The sequence below is a fragment of the Wolffia australiana genome, chromosome 12 (genome assembly GCF_029677425.1).
Source record: "Wolffia australiana isolate 7733 chromosome 12, ASM2967742v1".
NCBI classification, from domain to species: domain Eukaryota; kingdom Viridiplantae; phylum Streptophyta; class Magnoliopsida; order Alismatales; family Araceae; genus Wolffia; species Wolffia australiana.
Genome location: NC_135846.1, coordinates 8,480,046 through 8,504,253, shown reverse-complemented (window position 1 = coordinate 8,504,253; position 24,208 = coordinate 8,480,046).

The window sequence follows — 24,208 nt, the reverse complement described above, 5'->3', positions numbered from 1 at the left end:
ATTTAAGTTAAATTTTAAAACAATAAATTTTGCAATCTAGAGAGATAAACTAGACGAATTAACCTAGAGAGAGAAAGTGAAGAATTTGGAGAAAATGTAAAATCCGAGTTCCTAAATTAAAAATCTAAAAATTCCGAATTGTTCCAAATCTACTTAAAAATAAACATTAACAATCAGATCTCGAATCAGGCTCAAAATGCAATGCTAATTTCATTCAAAACAACTTCTAGGGCATGTACATTTTGCCCATGCCTTGGCGTTTTAGATTGTTCAAGAAGAAGTTCAAAGTACAAATCAGAAACTGAGAGCTTTGAATGGAGGATCAAGATTTGTTGACTTCCAAAGCAACTCCTTTGTCCTTCCTGGCTAAATCCTTGGGGACAGCTTTGAAAAGTGAATTTTGCCCTTTTCTAGACTCTATTTAAAGATCCAACCATCTGGATTGTCGAGGGAGAAAAGACAAACATACCCTCAAAATTTCAGCCCAATCGGACGTCTAGATCTCTAGATATCGTAGTTTTACTACAGATTAATCTAGGCTGTTGGATCATTTTATTATATAAAAAAATCAAAATTTTTTGATTGGCTGATGCCTTTTTTCTTGTTATTGCCGCCCTTGGATCATGTTCTCACATGTCGTTGTCTGTGTCCAAGGCGCACAATCATTGGAAAAATGATTACGTGTTTGAACGGTTAAAGACGTGCCACGTCACCCTGTTTTTTTTTAAAAAGAAAAACAACAAAAACAAACTTTTTGTTAATATTTATAAACCGCATATTTGATTTTTGCGAGCATTTAATGCACGCGGTGAATCGATTGCGGCTTTCATTTTTTAAAGCGCGCCGCACTTGTTTTTTTCTGTTTTAACTTCAATGCATGTGTGTCGGTTGTTGCGTGCATTTAATGCGCGTAGATAACCAACAGAATATTCTTGCTTAATAAATGCACGCAGAGATCAATTCTCCGTGTGCATTTATTGCACGAAAAGTAAAAGTAAAAATAAAAAATTGTACCTTTCTCTCTCGCCGACTGTTCCACGCTATCTGTAGAGCAATTATTCGCTCATTATGGCATCGCGATTCGCAATGCCGTAATGAGCCAATAATGCTCTTTTTGCTCTTTCTTAATCTCATTTAAATATTATTCATCCACTTATTCGCCCGAATTTCGGGCGAATGACGTGGATGCCACTTAATATATATATAAATATATTATAAATGCTTTCTAAAATGCCATATAAATATAATATGTATTATTTAAATAAGAAAAACCATTTCTTGGCTATAGAATCGTCGGAATATTATATGAAAATATGGGAAAAAATCTAAAAAAATAGGAAAGCCCTTACCAACCTTTAGCCAAGTATTTAAAGCCCTGTAAAAAATATTTCTTCAATGAAATGAGGTTAAATACCATGTAAAAAATGATAAAAATTAGAAATAATAGTAAAATCAAAGTGGAAGTCATTTATCTTCATTTTAATATGATAACATGCAAATATGGTCATTAAAACACATAAATATAATGTAAAATTCATCAATTAATCCTGTTAATTTGCAAGTTATCAGGGGCCGGTGGGGAATAGTGTGCCTCGTGTGCCAGCGGATAGGTTGGTGTGTAAGGCACGGGGTACTCAAGCAGGGCTGAGAGTGCTAGTGGTGCTCCATGAGGTGGTGCCGCGTGGGTACACTACGGGGAATCCGGGTGTGATGGCACATGGGGTATCTGTATCCATGTGGGTCATACGCATAGTAAGGTGCCGGTTGTAGATATGATTATGCCGGTTTCCCTACCAGCCCTTCAACACTACAGCCCTTCGCAGGCGTATCCGTCTCCGTAGGAGTACACTTCGGTTTGTTCCATGCTAGGTAATGGCAACTGACACGGGGGATTGATACCGCCGGGGTTGATGTCGGCGAGGCCATCTCAGTCCCTGAGGTGTGGTAGAATCGTGAAAGCGCGATTCTCTATCCTCAGGATAGGTGTTCGGTAATCATCGTCCGAGTAAGTTCCCAAGCGATGGGTGTAAAATTGATCTTGCACCAGAAGATCGTAAGTGAGGGGGTCATTCTCCCATCCATGATCCAACATGTAGTCTCCTCGAACGGTGCTACGCGTCCGACCCATTGTCCTAGCTAGTTACTATGTATAGGATAGGGGTTCCTACAATGATGAGATGACTAGTATATGTATGAATGCATGTGCTATGAATTTTGAAATATTATGCGTGCAATCAAGTGCGAAAATGAGAAAAAAATTTGACCGACAATGCTAAGCGCAGAGGTTTGCACGATGCGCTATGATACCACTATGATGTAACACGATGGACGTCAGGATCGAACAACTTGTGTAGCACCACAAGGAGGGTAGGGGCAGCCATGTCATGCAGCGGAGACGAATAATGTGGATGTAATGCGAGTGATAATGTGACATTGAAATCACTAAGAAGTATAAATCTGACATTGACGGACACCGACGATTACTAGGTTACGTAAAGTGAGACCGGGGAATGCCACTAGGCTCTTGATGACCAAGACGAAAGGTTGAGGGCTGATAGTGCAAGTACGACTATTGCCGTTCAATGTGCACAGTTTGACAAGCCAACCAAGGTTGTATCGATAGAAACGTATTCCCACTAATGTATTTGATGGCGAGGACGCCAACATATCATCGACGAACGCGTTGCCACGGTCAACCGGAGTCAACACGCCTGCTATGGACCACGATCAACCAGAGTCAACCGAAGTCAACCCGCCACGGTCAACCAGAGTCAACACTAAAGCCGACACGCCACAACCGCCAACTAGCACGTCTCCACCTGCCCACGTCTCTATGCGCGTCATGACACAATGCCAAAGGCAGATCCACAACTGCCCTTTGGCCTGACACGGCGCACGTCTTTACTTTCTCGTCAATTTCTCTTTCCTCCAAGGCCTATATAAAGGCCATTGTTTTCAAGAAACTCTTAGGCAGTCATATTTTCAAGAATTGAGTTTTGTTTAACTCTTCTTGGAGGACTGCCCAACCTCCCTACCCCTCTGAACCCTAGCCGTCACCGCCGCCGCCGCCGCCGCCGCCGCCGTCGCCTTGCGACGTCGGCCTCCCGTCCCCTCTCCTTCCTCTTTCACCATCCTCTCTCCCTCTCCTAATCTCTTTCTTTCCCCTCTCTCTCCCACCCTCTCTCTCTCTCGCCCAGGCCGCCCAGCCAAGCCGCCCAGGCCGCCCTAGCCAAGGCCGCCCCGCTAGGACGCCCAGGCTGCCCCAGCCAGGCCGCCCAGAACACCCCAGCTGAGGCCACCCAGGCTGCCCCACCAGGACACCCAGGCCGCCCCAGCCAAGGACGCCCAGACCTCCCGCCAGGGACGCCCAGGCCGCCCAGGCAGCCCCGCCAAGACGCCCAGGCCGCCCCAGCCAAGGCCACCTAGGTAGCCCCGCCTTGACCGCCTAGAATGCCCCAGGCGAGGCCACCCAGGCCGGCCCGCCAGGACGCCCAAGCCGCCCAGGCCGCCCCAGCCAGGGCCGCCCACACCTCCCGCAGGGACGCCCAGGCCGCCCTAGCCAATGCCGCCCAGGCAACCCCGCCAGGACGCCTAGGCTGTCCTCGCCTAGGCTGCCCAAGCCACGTCCTAGGCCGGCACCCAGAGCGTCCCAGGCCGCCGGTCATCATCAACGCCGTCCGACGCTCTAAGCCACGCGCGCTACGCGCGCTCCGCCGCACTCTGCGCGCACGCCGGCACTCCGCGCGCTTAGCGCCCGCGCGCGCTGCTCCGCGCGCTCCGTGCCCTACGCGCGCTTCGCGCGCGTGGGTGTTCGCCTACGCTTGACTCTGCGACCACAACATCTGCACTCAGCCAGGGCCGTTCAACGCCCGGAACGCCCAGCATCGTCCTCGTCCAGTGGGCCGCTCAACGCCCGGATTCGCCCAGCCTCGTCACGATCAGAATTAGTTTTCACGCACTACGGTGCCGAGGTACGCCTAAACTCTTTGGTGTCGAAAGTGTTCTCCGTCCAGTGTTTTCTCGAGAAGTTTCCACCGCCGTCAGAATTAGTTTTGGTTTGGATTTCCACCTCTTCTCTCTCTCTTTCCCGAGTGTTTCTTCGCAACGCGAATTCGGGTATTGATTTCGGTGCTTAGGCATCGTCGCGGTGGGGGAAGACAGTACTCCTGCCCTTGATATGGATCGGAGCTTCACCACCAGATCTTCATCGGTTTTAAAGTCCGAATCCGACCGTGTGAATTTCTGTGGATTGTTTTATCCCTCCCTACAGACCCATTTCCCATCGTCAACCCATCCATCTCCTTAGTCCCCCTTTTCCTTTGTCGTCCTACGTTAGTATTCCAATCTTTCACTAACCTAACCCCGGTGGTGGAGAAAACGTTCAGAGGCACTAATAGAAATAATATAATGAGCGTACCAATAGCTGTAGGCATAGGAGATGTGTGATTTGGCAGTAGTGGAAGGCGATTAGCAAGTAGGTGCGGTTGGGCATAGGTAGGCGCAACGACGCGGATAGCGCAGCAGCGTGAGTAGGCATGGAGGCAGGCGTAGCAATGGGCACGGCAATGGGTGTGTCACTGGGAGTAGCAATGGGCGCAACAATAAGGGCGTTGGCATGGCAGCACCAAGGTATGGCGGTGATGGGGCACAACGGCACGAAGGCGACAGAGCACGGAGGCGGTAAGTTGCACCGGTGCGGTTGCGGTAGGGTGCGGTGATGGGGTGGCGGCAAGGTGCGATGGCGGATCGAAAGCGAGAGGGCGTGGCTGCGCGTCGGACTGAAAGCGAGAGGGCGTGGCTGCGCGGTGGACCAAAAGCAGCAGGGTGCAACGACATGGCAGAATTGTAGTGATAGGGCAACCAGCTTAGTGACAGGGTGCGACGGTGTGGCAGACCAAAAATGACCGGGCGTGGTAGTGCAGCAGACTAGAAACGACACAACACGGTAGCATAGTTGAACCATAGCGACAAGGTAGGCGCCCTAGCGACTAGGCAAGCAGCCGAGCGGTCAGAATAGTGGCCTGGAGGCAGGGCAGGTGGCTTGAAAGCAGGGCAGCTGCGTGGGCTGCTTGGTAGGGAGGCGGCGAGACTGACTACCGGCGAGCGGCCTCGCGGTTGGACGGGCCAGCCTGGTGATAGGGCGGCCATGTGGGTTGCTTGGGCGGCCCAACGGCGTGGCCGGGTAGCCAGCAGCCGAGCGTCAGCCGCAGCGCTGCGCTCGGCCGTAGGCGGTGGCTCTAGGTGGCCGCGACCGTGACCAAAGGCGCTCGAGGGCATGGCGACCACGACCGACAGCGCTTCTAGGCTAGACGGCTGCGATCACGAGTGGTAGTGTCATGGCTAGGTGGACGCCACCGTGGGCTGGATGGTCGCGAGCATCGCCCCACGTGGCTGAGTGGCCGCGGGCGGGCTTGTTGGCCGTGCAAGGGGTGGCGGTTGGCGGCCCTAGACGGGTCGGTATCAGCGGCGTTCGCGGCGGCATTGGTGGCCGGATTAGGGTTTCAGGCTTCTCAAAACATTGGTGGCATTTTTGTAAATATGTGGAAAATAAAAAACTATATAATAATCTAAAAATCAAAGGAAATAGGCCTAAAAAATCACATGTTTTTCAAATTTCTTCTTCTCTTCTCTTCTTATTGGCTCCCCCTGTGATAGGGGTAAATATGAGCCTTCCCTCTTAGAAGTAAAGGGGAGAAGGCCTAATTAAAACGACCTAGGGCCCCTAATAGGAGAGATACCTGATAACACACCGACACACGGGATCACACACACACAAACATGTAGGTCTGTGCAACGGCTCAAACACGTGCGAATAAACAAACACAAACACATACATGGCTGACATACAAGGCCTACTAAGGAAGGAAAATATAGGGAAAGATAACCTCAAACCCCTAAGGCCCATTGACGAGGCCGAGTACTTTGAAGGCCGGATCTCGGGCTATTATAATTAAATACCATAAAACATAATATTAATTCTCATACTTTTTCTAACAAAACATTTTTAACCAAACATAATATTAATTCTCATACTTTTTCTAACAAAACATTTCTTTAAAACTTTCTTCACGCCAGAAATGTAGGGATACCATTTCTAGATCTATTTTTCTAATAATTATGTGACAATTTTCACCTATATTTTTTCCTGATATATCAGATTTAATTTCATGATATGAACCAAACATATATACAAGATAAAAGCATGGTAAATAAAAAAGACACCATGAATAGAGTTCAAATTTTATCTATGACTATATATACTTAAAGTTGTATCTCTAGAAGATGTGATGGTTCTTGAAAGATAACTATAATAAGAAGATAAAACAATAATAAGGCAAAAATTGCTATATTTTGTAGTCTTTACTATATTTTATTGAGATAAATAATAATACATCATTTATCAGATAATCCATAAGTTATTTAATGAATTTTAATTTTATAAAATTATAAAGAGAAGTCAATTTTTGCTGAATAATAATTATTCAGAAATATATCTACTAAGTTTGAAATGTGATGTAGATGGCTGACATATATAGATGCTCCAAGTAGTTATTTTATTGCATATTGAGATAATTATTTAAATAAAATAAACTAGAAAAATAAAAATGAATCAGATAAATGAGATTATATCTATATCATATAATGGAGAATAAATATTGACAATGTATTAATGTCTAAGAAGTAGATAAAGATTTGTAGGTAAGTTTTTATATTAAGATGTGTATGTAATTATAAAAGTTGAAAAGAAGTAATTTTAACATTGAAGTGACGATATAAATATTTATATAATTTATACTACTGATTTCTTTAATCAATTAAAAAATTACATCAGGTTGTATTCGGTGGACAATTAGTATTTACCATTTATGTTAATATTATACTTCAGACAATATATTTATATTTTATCCGAAACAATTTATTCTCACAGATGAGCATTTTCACATGTTTTGTCATTTATACTGGTTGATGGCAGAGACAAAGTTTGGCTGAAATTAAAAAAGCTCATTCTTAAAATTTTAGCCTCATTTTTATTATGAATAGTTTCTATTCAGTATTATTCCAGTTTACATGATTGAAAAGTAGAAATTATTTCCAAGCATAAGAAACTTACCTTAAATTATCATAATCCATCAGAATCAAAGAGTGGGAGTTGAATAGCTGCTCCTTTTCTATTTTTTCTTGAAGCTTTATTCAACAATGAGAAGATAAAGAAAACTTGATGGATCTTGGAATCACCTCTTTAACTCAGGCCCCACAATGTAGGGCATGTATTATTTTAATGCACAAAACTTGTAAAACTTACTATATTAATGTAACAGCTAGCGTTTTACAAATTTTTACTACAGTTCAAAGCCATTTTACAATTTTTATTATTATTTCAAGATGATTTCAAATCATTAATTATATAGAAAGAATATGTACTACATTTAATTTTTGTAAATGATAGGAACTAAAAATGTCTAGCATTAGAAATGACTAACTACTGAATATATAATTTTTGCTATACATGGTATATGTCACTTGGCTCACTATCATTGAAACAATTTAAATCTTAAAATTACATTGTAAACTCAAATTAAGATATTTTTATCTAATAGTCTAAATCAAAGTTATCCACGAGGCTACGAAGCTCTCTCTAAGATCAATTTCTGATTTTCTGATGTGCATCAGCCAAGCATGCCTCACTATCACTCATTTTAATTAACGAGAATACTATTTGAAATTGGTAATAATTTGTCCGTCCAATCTAACGAACTCGCTGACTTCACTACAATTGTTTTTTATAACTAAACAGTTTTTACAGTTAGTTATTCCAGAAAGAAGTGGCTGAGTCTAATTTTAAAGATATTATTTTCTATCATTAATTAGATGTCATGGACTCTTAATTTTATGAAATTTCTGAAGAAAACAATATTTCTCAAATTATTCATGAATCACAATATTTATCTTATTTCATGTTCACATGTTCTAGACTAGTAAACATGATTTTATGACTTTTTTTAATTAATTTCATCTTCCATGTCGGTGAAGTCAACTAGCTTTGTTTAGAATAATGTATTTAAATCCTACTCAACAAGATTCAATTGAAATTAGACCATATTTTTTTATTGTCACTATGATGATATCCGCTTATATTTTCATTTGAGCATTTATCTTTGAAATTTAGTAATACACTAAAGGTGGAGAGCAGAGGTAACAAATTTGAGGTCAAAATATTCTTAATGAGATGTCCAAATAATATGTACAAATATGTGTTACTCTATTGGTAATGCTTTTCAGATGACCATCCAGCTTACGGAAAAGTTCAATGTCCTAAATTTGGTATTCCATTAGGTTAAACGAATGGCTATTGAACCATTGTTATAACCATGTCTTTATATTTATTTGTTATTCCAGTAATTATTGATCTGGATGAAATATCTCTCCATATAATTTCCTCTTGATACCTACCAAATTCCAACAAAAATAAGAACATAAAGCCCAACTTCTACAAATAATGATAAGATTTTAAAGAAAAAATAAATACAAGTGATTATTCTTTAATTTACATGTTTTAAAAATATTATTGATTCGTTTTTGGGATTTATAAAACGATGTTCTTTTGAATTATCATGGAACAAACATTCCCATCATGCGTTTGATTGTCTTTTTCTTTATTTTAGCTCTATGTTAGTGATGTTTTGCCTTCAGGGTTATTTAAACTGTGTAGTTAAGTAATGTAATATTTTTAAGCCAATCATATTTAGATTGAGAAAGAAATCACAAGAATTCTCAAGTAATAGTAGAGGGAAGCATATATTTAAATAAATGTGACATTATATACTTTAGCCTTCGGAGTAATTACCAAATTCATGTTTTATACACGTTTTATAGTCAATAACACATTCCATATCTCCTTCCATGTTCATTGATAGAACATATTCATTATAGTGCGCATGTGATGTTTATAATGAAATCCATCGAAACATGATCGGACTTAGTGAATTATGATGAGATTGTAATACAGAGATCACTAGTCCTTAAACATGTGTTCTATATAATCCTATTCGAAGGATACTTGAGAAGGACATTGAAGTATCCAAGTAGAATAGCACTATCTAGCCACATTCATATGATGAGTATGACAATTCTCGTTGCCATTAGTATGGAGACACTAAGGATATATGCTGGGTGCTCTTTAGTGGAAAGAGTTCACTGAATTGATCTATATGAATCCTTGAATGGTATCATACCGAATTGTCAATCTGGTTGATTTAGGTCACGGTTATGTGAGTGATCCTTAGACTTGAGACACCAAAGGTGTCTTGGGGATGGACAGTTGAACTTTGACTATGATCTACGTGTCCCTAATCAAGGGATCCTAAATAGTCTTAGTTTGGGTGCATTTAGAAGTTCATGAAGATGATTGCGTGGTCAATATGGGATCGTCCACCCTCTGTATAAGAGGTGGCACTTTAAGGAAGATGATGTGATGATGTCCTTTGCTAAGGTAGTGAAATATCGAAGAAGAGTTCTCCCATGAATTCTAACGCATCAGTACTAACTCGGATGGCCAATTAGGGTTTGAAAGTTGACCATACCCTTAGTCATCATAGGAGCGTCAAGTGGATGAGTGACTATACATACACGATAACCGATGACAAACAGGTTCCATGAGTGAGTCAATAAACACTACTTTTTATATTCTAGAGTAGAAGGTGTAGCTTGGCAGCCTACACATTGGAGACTCAACCTATCAATTTGGTTAACTCGATACAACTTTAATTAATTATGATTATGATATATTTGATTATTTTGGAAGAACAATAAAGGGTATTGGGACGTAGGAGTTGTTAACTAGACTGATACATGGTCCTAAAGGGTCACACGCAAATAGTCTTTGGACGTCAAAATATATACTTAAGATTTAGGGTTTTATGAAAAAAACCACTTAGTATATAAAGGGGAAGGCCCTCAACAAAACTTACCCAGACCAGAATTGTTTAGGCGCCTTCACCTTCTTATCCCCTCTCCCCACACCTCCTCTTCACTCCCGATGTGATCGAGATGTCATAACGACAATGACGCAGTGTGAACATAGTTTGCAAGGGTGAAGGAGGAGATTTGATGTGCCGAGGATCCCATGGACACTTGAGTAGCTCGGCTCGAATCACTTTGGGACAAGAAACCACGGATTCTATCTATGCACAGGTTCCTCGTTTCATGTTTTATCAATGTCGTTTCAATTCTGTTTAGGTCTTATGCTGTGGTATGATTTTATATTCCATATCAAGGCCTGTAGAACCCAACGCCCCCCTCTTAGTTTATTCCTTAGCCACTTAAACAAACACAGATGATTCATAACTCACTGAATGGATGATTGGGTAGAAGGAAGTTTTAGTATTTTCCATAAGTGTCGTGTAAAATTGGTGATGTTTAAAAATAAAAGAAATATTTCTCTTTGACTATTGTCCCTTGTGTGTAAGTAATCTCCCTTTACAATATCTTATCATTTCCATCTACAAGGTAAGGACTACGATTTGATATTGATAATGTTTCACCAGTCATCCTTCAAGAGATATATGTTTGTAATGATATCACATATCTGTAGGATAGAAATAATATTTTTTTTTGGTGCGGGAAACATGGATATCTAACTTTACCACGAAACCTAATCTATTTAATTCACAAAGAAAAATAATTTTCTGAAAAAATCATTTTAGTGTAAATAAAACTGAAATTTGTCTTATGATGCCTTATTTGACTTTAATTGATTCAACACGTAGGTTTCTTGGAATCATAAACAATTAGCTAACTCTAATGAATGGCATAAAAAGGGATATAAATTATATCCAATCTGAATTAATCAATAAATATTGACAGCACACTACAATGTATCCCTTCACAATAAGACCTGAGCATTAATGGGTATTGACATATGTTTTAGTAAGTTACCTCAATTTCAAAATCCCAACTCAAAGATGACAAAAAACTTCAGAAAAGACAGAGGAGAAGTTTAAGTCAATTATAATAATTAGTTCAATGCATACAAAAGTATTTACTTATTAATAATAATAAACATATTTTTAACATATTCTATATCATACTTTTTGGTAATATGATGAATGTTTACCATATATTTTTAATGTAATCGGTTGATATAATATACGTTAGAATTTTTTTCACAAAATCATTGATGTACTAATCTCAAAATTGTTATCAAAATTTAGGGCTCATTTGTAATACAGGTATTCAAATATAAAAGGTATGATCTTTTATATAAAACATCTAGTAACATTTAATAAACTATTCTTTAAAAATGGATATTGAGACATCAATTTACATCCTTGGGCATTCAAATAAATAAAAATTACAAGTTATAAATTATTTGAAAATAACCAATGAATAAAAAACTACTTACCTTAATGTGATAAATAGACAATGATGTTTTTCCTCGATTTGTTTCTCAAGAGAATAAGTCAAAATGTTTTTAGTATGAATTACTTCAATAAAACGCATGCTCGTTGTATTTGGTGAATACTCAAATCGAAACATATTGATATAAAAACTCTAGAGAATGATAATGACATAATTAATTCTGTATGCCTAAGATTTTAGCTATACAATTATTGAATGTTTATGAGACAGATATAGTTCTGTCCAGTAAATGAGGGTAAAATATGAACAAATCTTTATGTGTAGGCTAAAGCTTATCCCCTATTTTTAGTTGGAACACCATCTTATCCCAGATTTTATACTATTATGTCCCACGAACTTAGAAAATACTAATGCCTTAAACATGTGAATTATGATGATTATAAGAATTACTTTGACAAATCCTTGTTTTTAGATTAGATCTTACAATACTCAAGATTTAGTTGATGAAGTTGGGCTCTTCATCTTATAATACTATATCCCATTAAGACTATTATATCCCATTGATTTTAAGACACTCCTAAAATTAGTTTGAAAAATGCTATAAACTGAAAAAATTGATAGTATAATACTTCAATATGATGTCGATATCTCATCCACCATTTATATCATCTAAAATTTTATAGATATATAATCAATTTCATGTGAATATAAATATCAATCCGACATCACTTCATATTACATGAATTAATGTTAACAATAGATATTGGTATTTTGAGAGCGGATTTTAGTTTCTAGTGTTTGCTAAAATCATAAATATGATAGATAAATGTATGGACAAGTTATCAAAGTTAGTGTTGTCCATTTTATCCACTATCAAACGTGAGGTTAAGCTAAACAAGGTTATTTTCAATGCACATTTGATAGGGTAGTTTCTCTGTTATTGAAATCTGTCAGAGATAACTTAAAGAAGATTTTCGGAATCAGTCAACAAAATGGAAATGTTCTGAGAAATAGTTAGACCTCTAGGACAAAGCAATATATTTATTTTTTGTACAGTTACTTTATACTTGCTCAATAGAAAATCAATCAAGAAGAAGAATTTTTAAATATCAAGAGAAAGTTTTTCACACCATATATGTTTATTTCAATGTTTCACATTGTTGGTCAGGTCAACACTTGTTTACCCAACTAAAGAGAATCCAAAGAATACGAGAGTCCGTTTAAATACATAGAGAGGAGAGAGAAGCGAAGAGAAAAAAACACAGGAAATTAGAAAAATCAAGAGAGAGTAGTGTTGCCCATCCGATGTCTGATATTTAGATGAAATGGAAACGATTTCTGATGCCAGATATCGGATAGATATCGAATATCAGGTGATATCTGATGACGGAAAAAATATCGTAGAGAAGGAGAGTTAGCAGATGGCAATACTGGTAATCAGATATCAAAAACTATACTCAAAATTGGTATCTGGATATTGATTTCTGAGATCCGGATAGTCGTTTAAATTTCCTAAGAACGTATCGCCCCATATGCAAGAAAAGAAGAGAAAACTACGTAAAAAATTTCATAGGAACACCCATCATATTAATCGTTGCGCACTAGGAATCTCCTGCTCGTTGGAGCTGACAGTCAACTTGGACTTACAAATTACGATATCGATTGCCTTTGGGGCTGCGCTAATTAAAGCAACCCAGTTGAATTTGTACAGTTATCCTACAAGTTCAATTTGTTCAACTTGATTGAATATTGTTTGATTAAATTCTCGATATTAATCTTATTCATACAAAGTAGAATATTAAACTCAAAAGCTTCATTACGTGTATACATTTCATAGTGAGACAAAAAAAAATATTTAAGTTATATTTCAATCAACATGTCAGATATCCAAATAACCAATATCCGCCACAGATATGTGATTTTTAAACCCAACTCCTGAGGCAAAGATGGATGACGGCATTGGCATGGATGACTGAATCAGATGTCAGAACTATTGCAACAGATATCATCATTGTTAGATCCGCAAGAGTCTTGCATCGATTCTCAAGGATGATGAAGATCGTACGTGAATGTAAATCAATATAAAACATACCTCAATCCATCGCGTGTTCACTTAGTTGAATCGAACAATCTTCAGGGGAGGCCTTTTGGATCAATACCGGATGACTTCCTCAAGTCTCACTGAGTAATGGGATGCTCAGGAGAAAAGTCAATTACCTTATGACCCAAGGACCTGGCCCCTATTTATAGGAAGAGGAGATACTTAAGCCTCTTAAGACTATCTTAATTAATCCCATCATTATAATTAAGACAAGCTTAGCCTCTACACAATTAATTACCACACTTATTGTTATAAATGTCTTAATCCCATCATTAAGTGAATCACATATGAATTAGGATTTATAACTGATAGCTTAACAATATGCAATTATATACATACATATATATAATTGTCCATAGATTAAGAAATTAATCTAACAATCTCCCACTTGGACAATGTATATATGTTAATAAAATATTGCATATCATCACTTTAGGAGCTCAAAATTTTGCTATCATTATTAAGACATTTCAACCAATCTCGTCCATCATAAACTGGTATAGAACCCAGGGGCTTTTGTTACATTAATAGTAACTAAACCCAAACAATGATCACATACACCAATTCAATGAATGACATGGATCATGTATGGATGTGTAGGATGGAAATTACACAACACGTGATTCATATGTGTACATTTCCAACTTAGTCCTCCTGATTCTGAATGGAGATCAACTAAAGTTTGTTCAGACGTGCTTAAATTTAGGAGATTACTCATGCATGAAAAGAAACTCCATAATGTGTCTATTACTAAATGAGCATCAAAATACAAACTCCCACTGAATTACATATCCTCATGAGGTATTAAACCCATATGAGCAGTATGCTCATGAAAGACCTTCGGTGGCCGTTGTTTTGTGAGTGGATCCGCTACCATGGAGTTTGTCCCAATATGCTCAATAGACAACTGCCCTGTCTGAACTTTTTCTTTCACAACTAGGAACTTGATATCAATGTGCTTTGACTTCATTAAGCTCCTATTGTTATTGGCAAACATAACGGCTGACTGATTATCACAATAGAGCTTCAGCGGTCTTTCAATGCCATCAATGGTTCTCAAGCTTGTGACAAAATTCTTCAGCCAATTGCCTTGATTTGATGCTTCATAGCATGCTATATATTCTGCTGCCATAGTAGAAGATGCTATCAATGTCTTCTTTGCACTTCTCCAAGATATAGCTCCTTTTGCTGACAAAAAAATATAGCCTGAAGTAGACTTTTTGCTATCAACGCATCCAGCAAATCAGGATCGGAATAACCAATGATCTCCAATTGATCTGATTTCTTGTATGTGAGCATATGTCCTTTTGTTCTCTGAAGGTATCGCATGACTCTCTTGGTTGCTTTCCAATAATCCATACCTGGATTACTTAAATATTGGCCAAGTACACCAACAATATGAACAATATCTGGGCGTGTACAAACTTGTGCATACATAAGACTCCCCACAACTGATGCATAAGGAATCTTTTGCATTTCCTAGCCTTCAAAATTGTTCTTCGGACACTGATCAAGACTGAACTTGTCTCCTTTAGCAATAAGAGTGTCTAGAGGTTTACAATCTTCCATGCCATATCGTTTAAGGATTTTTTCAATATATCCCTTTTGAGACAAACCTAAGATATTTTGAGAGTGATCACGATATATCTGAATGCCCAATACATATGAGGCTTCAACGAGATCCTTCATCTCAAAATGACTCGACAGAAATTTCTTCGTTTCATGAAGTAGGTTTATATCGTTTGTGGCAAGTAATACGTCATTGACATATAGGACGAGAAATATGTATTTACTCCCACTAAACTTATGGTACATACATTCATCTGCTAAATTTGCCTCAAAATCGAAAGAGACAATAATTCGATGAAATTTTTGATACCATTGATGAGAAGCTTACTTTAGACCATAAATGGACTTCCTTAATTTGCAGACCATTGACTTTGGATCTCCGATCTCAAAGTCTTCTGGTTGAACCATATATATGGTCTCATTAATGTCTCCGTTAAGATAAGAAACACAGTCTTGACATCCATCTGGTGTAGTTCAAGATTAAAATGCGCTACAAGTGCCATTATAATTCTAAAGGAGTCTTTCGATGAAACTGGAGAGAAAGTCTCATTATAATCTATGCCTTCTCGTTGAGTAAAACCTTTGGCAACAAGACGTGCTTTATATCTTTCCATATTATTCTTTGAATCCCTTTTGATTTTAAATATCCATTTGCAGCCAATGGGCTTCTTACCTTCGGGTAATGGGACAAGATCCCAAACGTCATTGTCAACCATAGATTTTATTTCTTCGTTCATGGCATCTATCCACCTTTGAGAGTTAAAATTCTGCATGGCCTGTTTTATATTAAGAGGATCATCTTCCATGATCTCAAAATCAGCCTCATGTTCTTGGAGAAAAACAATATAGCCATCCGGAATTGCAGATTTTGTTTCTCTAGTGGATCTTCTTAAGGGCACTTGTCTTTGAGGATGTGATGTTTGTTTAATTAGAATAGAGGAGCATGAAGTATTATCTTGAATTAGTGGTGCCTTTGTTGGTGGGTCAAGTGTGATTAATTCATCTTCTTGGTTATCAATAATAACTAAAGGGGCATCCTCTAATTCTTTCGTAAAGACAATGTCATGAACTTTATCTCCCCCTGCAAACTCAACATCCTCAAAGAAATGAGCATTTCCGTCTCAAAAATGGCTTTAGTAGTGGGGTCGTAAAATTTAAAACCTCTAGACATTTCAGAATATCCAACAAAATAGCAAGTGACAGTTCTGGAGTCAAGCTTCCGTTCATTAGGCAATAAGGGTCGTGCTTCTGCTTGACAACCCCAAATGTGTAAATGTTTCAAACTTGGTTTGCAAGTTGTCCAAAGCTCATATGGAGTTTTCTTAGTCGCCTTTGTCGGAATTTGATGAAGTAAATAGGCAGCCGTCTTGAGTGCTTCGCCCCAAAGGTTCATTGGAAGAGGCGATTCTGCAAGCATACTTCTAACCATATCTTGAAGTGTTCTATTTTGCCTCTCGGCAACACCATTCATGTGGGGTGAACCTGGCATGGTGTATTGAGGAACAATACCACATTCTGAAAGATATTTAGCAAAAGGTCCTGGACATTGTTCACCTGAACCATCATATCGGCCATAGAATTCTCCTCCACGATCGGATTTTATGGTCTTAATCCGCTTGTTATGCTGATTTTCAACTTCGGCTTTATATTTTTGAAACATTTCTAGAGATTCTGATTTCTCATGAATGAGATATAAGTGGCCATATCGAGAATAATCATCTCTGAGAGTAATAAAATAGCGTTGATCATTTCTAGTTGTTGTAGGGAATGGTCCACATATATCTGTATGAATCAATTCCAAGACATTTGAAGCTCGAATGGTCCCTTTTCCCTTAGGTTTTGTTTCTTTCCCTTAATACACTTGATGGAAGTGTGGATATTCTTGTCATCAAAGGGAACCAGAATATCATCTGACACAAGGCAATTGATTCTCTGATGAGAAATATGCCCAAGTCTTTTGTGCCATAATGAAATGGAATTCTTATTCGTTAACTTCCTCTTGGCTCCTTTTGCACTAGTATGCAAAATTTCACTGGATGGGACGTCCACATCAAGTATATAAAGGTTGCTATCACTTAATAAAGAGCTAGTGCCAATTAGACTTGATTCATAGAAGAGACTAACTTTACTATTTCCAAATAGACAAGTATAACTGAATTTGTCCAATACAGATACAGAAATTAAATTACGTCTAAAAGACGGTATAACAAAAGTCTCTGTCAAGTCTAAACAACATCCAAACTTTACGTGCAACCTAAACGTCCCTATTGCCACCACTTCTGCTGAATTGCCATTCTCGGTGTAGATGAAGCTTTCAGCGGCACTCGGTGTCCGGCAATGGAGGCAACCCTGCATAGACACGCTAACATGAATAGTAGCCCCAGAGTCGAGCCACCACTTGTCTAAGGGCACAGAGGCAAGATTAACTTCTGAACAAACTAGGGAGATCAGGTTACCTTTCTTTGCTCGCCAAGCATGAAACTTAGGGCAATTCTTTTTAAGATGTCCACTCTTTCTGCAATGGAAACAAGTCACAACTTTATCCTGCTTCTGCTGCTTCTTCTGATGTGGCCCATTTTCAGCTTGCTTTAGTTTTGGCCGCTTCTTGATTTTCCTCTTTGAATTTGTTGTCAAATTGGCGCTTTCTTGACGCTCTGTAATTAAATGTTGCTGTTCTTGAGCACAGAGCAAAATGAAATCATTGAGATTCATCTTTTCACGCTGAACCTTGTATGCCAATTTGAATTGCTTATATGGTGCAGGAAGTGAATATAGCACAAGGTGCATGAGCATCTTTTCAGATACATCCATGCCCAGTTGTCCGATTTTAGTGGCTATAGCAGACATTTCCAAAACATGTTCTCTAATGTGACCCTTTTCATGAAATTTCATGGAAATCAACTTGTGTAGTAGTTCATGAATTTCTGATTCTTCATTAGTCGCAAACTTTTATTCAATTTCTGCCATAAATTCTGTTGCTGTGATATCTTCTCGAATAAGATCTGCCTGATAAGATTCAGGCACAACTCAGATTTGATATGGTCACCATATCAAATCTGAATGTACAATGAACGAGTTTTGCATGAATATCAACATGCAACACGTACGATATAAAAAAAAATTCTTCATCCCTTTAGAACATATGCAAGTAGGTTATACTTGCGTATGTTCTTAAGAACTTATTCGTTTATATGGTTGCCTGATAAGTTTTGCTAGATAAGATTCATCTCTTAAGAACATATATATGGTTGCCTGTGAGGCGGTCACTTACAGCCTCAAGGGCGGGGCCATTAAGGCCCCGCAGGACCCGAAATGGGTGGCCCATATCGGGCCGCCCAAGGGATCCGCAGGTAGCCCTTAATGGGCGGCCCATATTGATAACATGATAAACGAACCTATATTTTTATACATTTTAGATGTTTTGAGTATTATTAATTTATAATTTATCATGTTATTGTTTGAATTAACCAAATATTTATGCATTAGCTAATAATTCCAACTTTTGCACATTATGATTATTTTTCACTAACTTGATTGACTTCTATGAAGTCAATCAGTTTGATTTCTGATGAGTATTTTATAGTTCCGAATGTGCAGAAATCTACAGGAATTAGAAGATATCATTCTGAGAAAAATTGGACGATTTTGGGAGCTTAGTGATTATAAAAATGGGCTGCAAATGATGAAACGGTATTGTGGGCTTTTAAAGGAGGGATAAGAGGGGCTTGGACCACGACCTGAACTACCTATTGGGCCTGAAAACACACTACAAAAGAAACAAACTGGAAATTACAAGGCAAAGCTCTCAACCCATGGAGAAAAAGAGGCAAAATGGCAAGAAAAGAGAATAGATAATGCCCAAAGGGGTATTTTAGTAATTATCACAATGTATAAATAGACTTTTTCTCCCTCATTTTCCCTAATTCTGGACGTGCTCTAGTAAGTGGCTGGCCAGCAGAACAAGGCATTCTTCAGAATCCAGGTTGTTCAACCTGCTTAATGTAAGTTTATTGAAGCTTTCTCTTAATCTCGTCTCTTGTTTGCATTGAAAAACGCTTGATCCTGGCGAAATATAAGGATCCATACTTGAGAGGAAATATTGAGGGCTCAGTAAACTTGCACTGAGGCTTTAGGATCTTAGATTTCTACCTTCTCCATCATTTCCCATCCATTTACCCTTAAAATCCATCACTTTCCCACTCTAAACACTCATTTTCTCCACTTTCTCTCTCTAAAATAGGTTTTTTTCTCTCTCACTAGACCTTCATCTATATCCATAGTTACTCCCCTAAAAAGTTCATAAAAAATCTTCTTCATTTGCATATCCAAATTCTATCTCAAAGTCCTTCTACACTCTCTCTTCATTTTCTCTCTCTATCTCCTCATTTCGGCCATTTCTCTATCTAGAATCTGTTATTTCTCTCTCTATACCTCCATCCATATCCACAGTTCATCACCTAAAAATTTCATAAAAAATCTCCTTCATCTGCACCTTCAAATTCCCTCTCAAACTCTCTCTACACTATCTCTTCATTTTCTCTCTCTATACTCTCATTTCGACATTTATCTCTCTAGAAACATTTGTTTCTCACTCTAAAATACATCCCTATATCTCTCTATATCCTCAAGCATTCCCTACTTCGAATCCCAAAAAATCACATTAAAATATCATTTTTCATCCATTCAAGACACACGTTTTTTGTCTTCTAGCCGCCACCCTGCGGTGCCGTGTGGTGCCGTGCAGTGCCCGTGCGGCAGAGACAGCCCTCTACCCGCCGGTCCATGCGCAGCCAGCGCACACGACCGCAGGGCACAGGGTAGCCCTGTGCAGGACTTAGCCAAATCGGCTAAGTCCCGGCCAGTGGGTTAAGCCTAATAAGGCTTAAGCCCAATTTGGCTAAGTCTTAACTTAGCCAAATTGGGCTAAGCTTACTGGGCTGACCCCCTAAGGCCAGCCCTCTAAGGGCCAACCTGGGCCGGCCGGCCCATTTGGCTCACCGCCACCGCCGCCGCTCCGGCACCGCCGCCGCCGCCGCCGCCGCCGCTCCGCCACCGCTGCCGCTCCGCCACCGCCGCCGCTCCGCCACCGCTGCCGCTCCGCCACCGCCGCCATGCCGCTCCGCCACCGCCGCCGCGCCGCTCTGCCGCCGCCGCTCCGGCGATCGGCGGAGTAGGTAAATTTCACATTTTAGTATTTCAAAAATAGAAAAAAATCATAAGAAAATCAGAAAAATTATTTTCTGCATTGAAAAAATCCAAAAAAATTTGGAAAAAATCAAGAAAATTCATATAATCTATTTAAAGTCATTTTAACACCTAAAGAAATTCTAAAGAAATCTCTGTCTCTAGTTTTTAATAGTTATAGTTGTTTTATATGTAAATTAATTCCAGAAAATTCTAAAAATATTTATTTCTGATTAATTTGATAAGAGAAAATAGAAAAAATTAGTTTTAAAATATGATTTTGTGTTTCTCCTTGTATTTTGGCTTAACTTAGATCGTAGGGAATTATGAAAATTACCTAAAAATCTAGAAACATCCCAAAAAATTGTATTTTTCATGTTTAAAATCATTTTCTTCATCCCAAGCTTGAGAAAACTTCTGAAATTAAATTTCTGCGGATCGACCCGTTACTTGCCCTATATTAATTATAGAGTATTTAAGTGGAAAGTTTTCATAAATATTGTTGGCTAAGTCTGAATCAAAACAACGACATAAAACCCCTAAATTTGGACTTATCACATATCGGGCCGCCCAAGGTCCCCGCGGGACCCTTAACAGGCGGCCCATTTTGGGCCGCCCAAGGGCCACGCAAGAGCCCTAATAGGCGGCCCATTTCGGGCTGCCCAGGGCCCCCGCGAGAGCCCTAATGGGCGGCCCAGTTTGGGTCGCCCAATGGCCCTAAGGGCCCCTTAAAGGGCAGCCCATTTTGGGCCGCCCATGGGGCCCCACGGGGACCCATGATGGACAACCCATTTCGGGCTGCCTAGGGCCCCAAAAAGCCCATTAAAGGGCGGCCCATTTGGGCCACCCAAGGGGGCCCGCAGGACCTTTTATGGTAGCCCAAATTAGGCTGCTCAAAGGGCCCACAAAACCCCATTTTGGGCCGCCTAGGGGGCCCTAGGGACCCCTAATGGGAGATCCATTTAATGGGCGGCCCAATCCCCACGGAATTAATAATAGGCGGCCCATCTTGGGCTGCCTTGGGGCCCTTTAGGCATGAAATAGATGGCCCATTTTAGAATTCCCTTGGACATTAAAGGACCTTTTAAAAGCCACTACATCAGCAATTCCAAGGCAAAGCTAGTCCATATTAGGGCTCTCAGCGATAGAAATATCAACGTTCAAGTTGCAAATTAGCCATTGAAAAATTGATTAAACCAAGTTCAATGGATTTTCACCACTAGCTGGACCAAGAAGGTCCAAAAATATATTGGTCTATGTTAGTTGAATGCAAGACTGGCAGATTATGATTGGTATTTGGACTTGAAAACACCCACCATCATGGATAATCAAATGTATTCATAACAGCAGTCGAGTACATGCAAATTCAGTACATTGTCCAGTGTAATGAGTTTTTAACGGAAACAATATCCTGCCAAAGTGGGCTCTTTTGTGGAAATCATTTACCCTATCCATTGGATGTAGTGTACACATGTCAAATGTCGGTACTAGCTGGCCCAAAGGACGGCAACTACAGGATGAGATTTTGTACACTCGTGATAAATGACATGAGACAAATATTCAGCTAATTTTTCTTGTGATTGGTTAGTCGGTCTAAAGACAGGCTTACTAGTTAACGGGAATTTTTTTGTCTATGTTATTATTCACAACAAGATGTCAATTGCAGTTAATGTTATTGTCCAAAGATGACACATTAATGTTGCGCCTGATGTCTTGCAATGGGTTTGTACTTTATTTGCAATTCATTTCCTTCTGTGAGCTATTTGTCCTATTCTACAGCGACTGCACACAAGTACATCACCGTACAAGGGCATAAAATTCCCATTTTGAATCCCAATAACTTTCAGACGTGGAAGAAAGATGTAATGCTTGCCCTCGCATACTCAAATCTTGATTATGCCATGAGATCTAAAAAACCAGACGAAGCATATGAAGAAAATCTAGAGGCATAGGAAAGATTGAATCGGTTAAGTTTGATGACGATGCAACGTGTTGTGCCTGAATCTTATCAGGCAGATCTTATTCGAGAAGATATCACACCAACATAATTTATGGCAGAAATTGAACAAAAGTTTGCGACTCATGAAGAATCTGAAATTCATGAACTACTACACAAGTTGATTTCCATGAAATTTCATGAAAAGGGTCACAAGTTTTGGAAATGTCTGCTATAGCCACTAAAATCGGACAACTGGGCATGGATGTATCTGAAAAGATGCTCATGCACCTTGTGCTATATTCACTTCCTGCACCATATAAGCAATTCAAATTGGCATACAAGGTTCAGCGTGAAAAGATGAATCTCAATGATTTCATTTTGCTCTGTGCTCAAGAACAGCAACATTTAATTACAGAGCGTCAAGAAAGCGCCAATTTGACAACAAATTCAAAGAGGAAAATCAAGAAGCGGCCAAAACTAAAGCAAGCTGAAAATGGGCCACATCAGAAGAAGCAGCAGAAGCAGGATAAAGTTGTGACTTGTTTCCATTGCAGAAAGAGTGGACATCTTAAAAAGAATTGCCCTAAGTTTCATGCTTGGCGAGCAAAGAAAGGTAACCTGATCTCCCTAGTTTGTTCAGAAGTTAATCTTGCCTCTGTGCCCTTAGACAAGTGGTGGCTCGACTCTGGGGCTACTATTCATGTTAGCGTGTCTATGCAGGGTTGCCTCCATTGCCGGACACCGAGTGCCGCTGAAAGCTTCATCTACACCGAGAATGGCAATTCAGCAGAAGTGGTGGCAATAGGGACGTTTAGGTTGCACGTAAAGTCTGGATGTTGTTTAGACTTGACAGAGACTTTTGTTATACCGTCTTTTAGACGTAATTTAATTTCTGTATCTGTATTGGACAAATTCAGTTATACTTGTCTATTCGGAAATAGTAAAGTTAGTCTCTTCTATGAATCAAGTCTAATTGGCACTGGCTCTTTAGTTGGATATTCTGAAATGTCTAGAGGTTTTAAATTTTACGACCCCACTACTAAAGCCATTTTTGAGACGGGAAATGCTCATTTCTTTGAGGATGTTGAGTTTGCAGGGGGAGATAAAGTTCATGACATTATCTTTACAGAAGAATTAGAGGATGCCCCTTTAGTTATTATTGATGACCAATAATATTCATCCTTTAAGAACATATATATGGTTGCCCGTGAGGCGGTCACCATATAAACGAAATTATATGTGGCACCATATAATTGGCATTAGCTTTGATACCACTTGTTAGATCCACAGGAGTCTTGCATCGATTCTCAAGGATGATGAAGATCGTACGTGAATGTAAATCAATATAAAACATACCTCGATCCATCGCGCATTCGCTTAGTTGAATCGAACAATCTTCAGGGGAGGCCTTTTGGATCAATACCGGATGACTTCCTCAAGTCTCACTGAGTAATGGGATGCTCAAGAGAAAAGTCAATTACCTTATGACCCAAGGACCTGGCCCCTATTTATAGGAAGAGGAGATACTTAAGCCTCTTAAGCCTATCTTAATTAATCCCATAATTATAATTAAGACAAGCTTAGCCTCTACACAATTAATTACCACACTTATTGTTATAAATGTCTTAATCCCATCATTAAGTGAATCACTTATGAATTGGGATTTATAACTGATAGCTTAACAATATGCAATTATATACATACATATATATAATTGTCCATAGATTAAGAAGTTAATCTAACAATCATCAGATGTTGGGATATCAGATTTCCTATTTCTAATATCCGGTCCATCATCCGTCCCATTACAGCATTGTTTATCAGGTTCCATTCGAGTGCAAAGAGTGATGAAATGAAGAAGAAAGAAAGATGTAAGGAGTGTTGGTTCTAAACTTAACCCTTGGGTTGGAAAAGTCGAGGTGAAGAGATGCAACCCTTCCAGTAATTTCCGAAGTCTTCCATCACGTTTTTCCAATTTAGTTGAAAAGTTTATTCCTAAAGTTGCTTCAAAAGTTCTCTATGCACAATAAATAAGCATGATATGTATCTATGATATG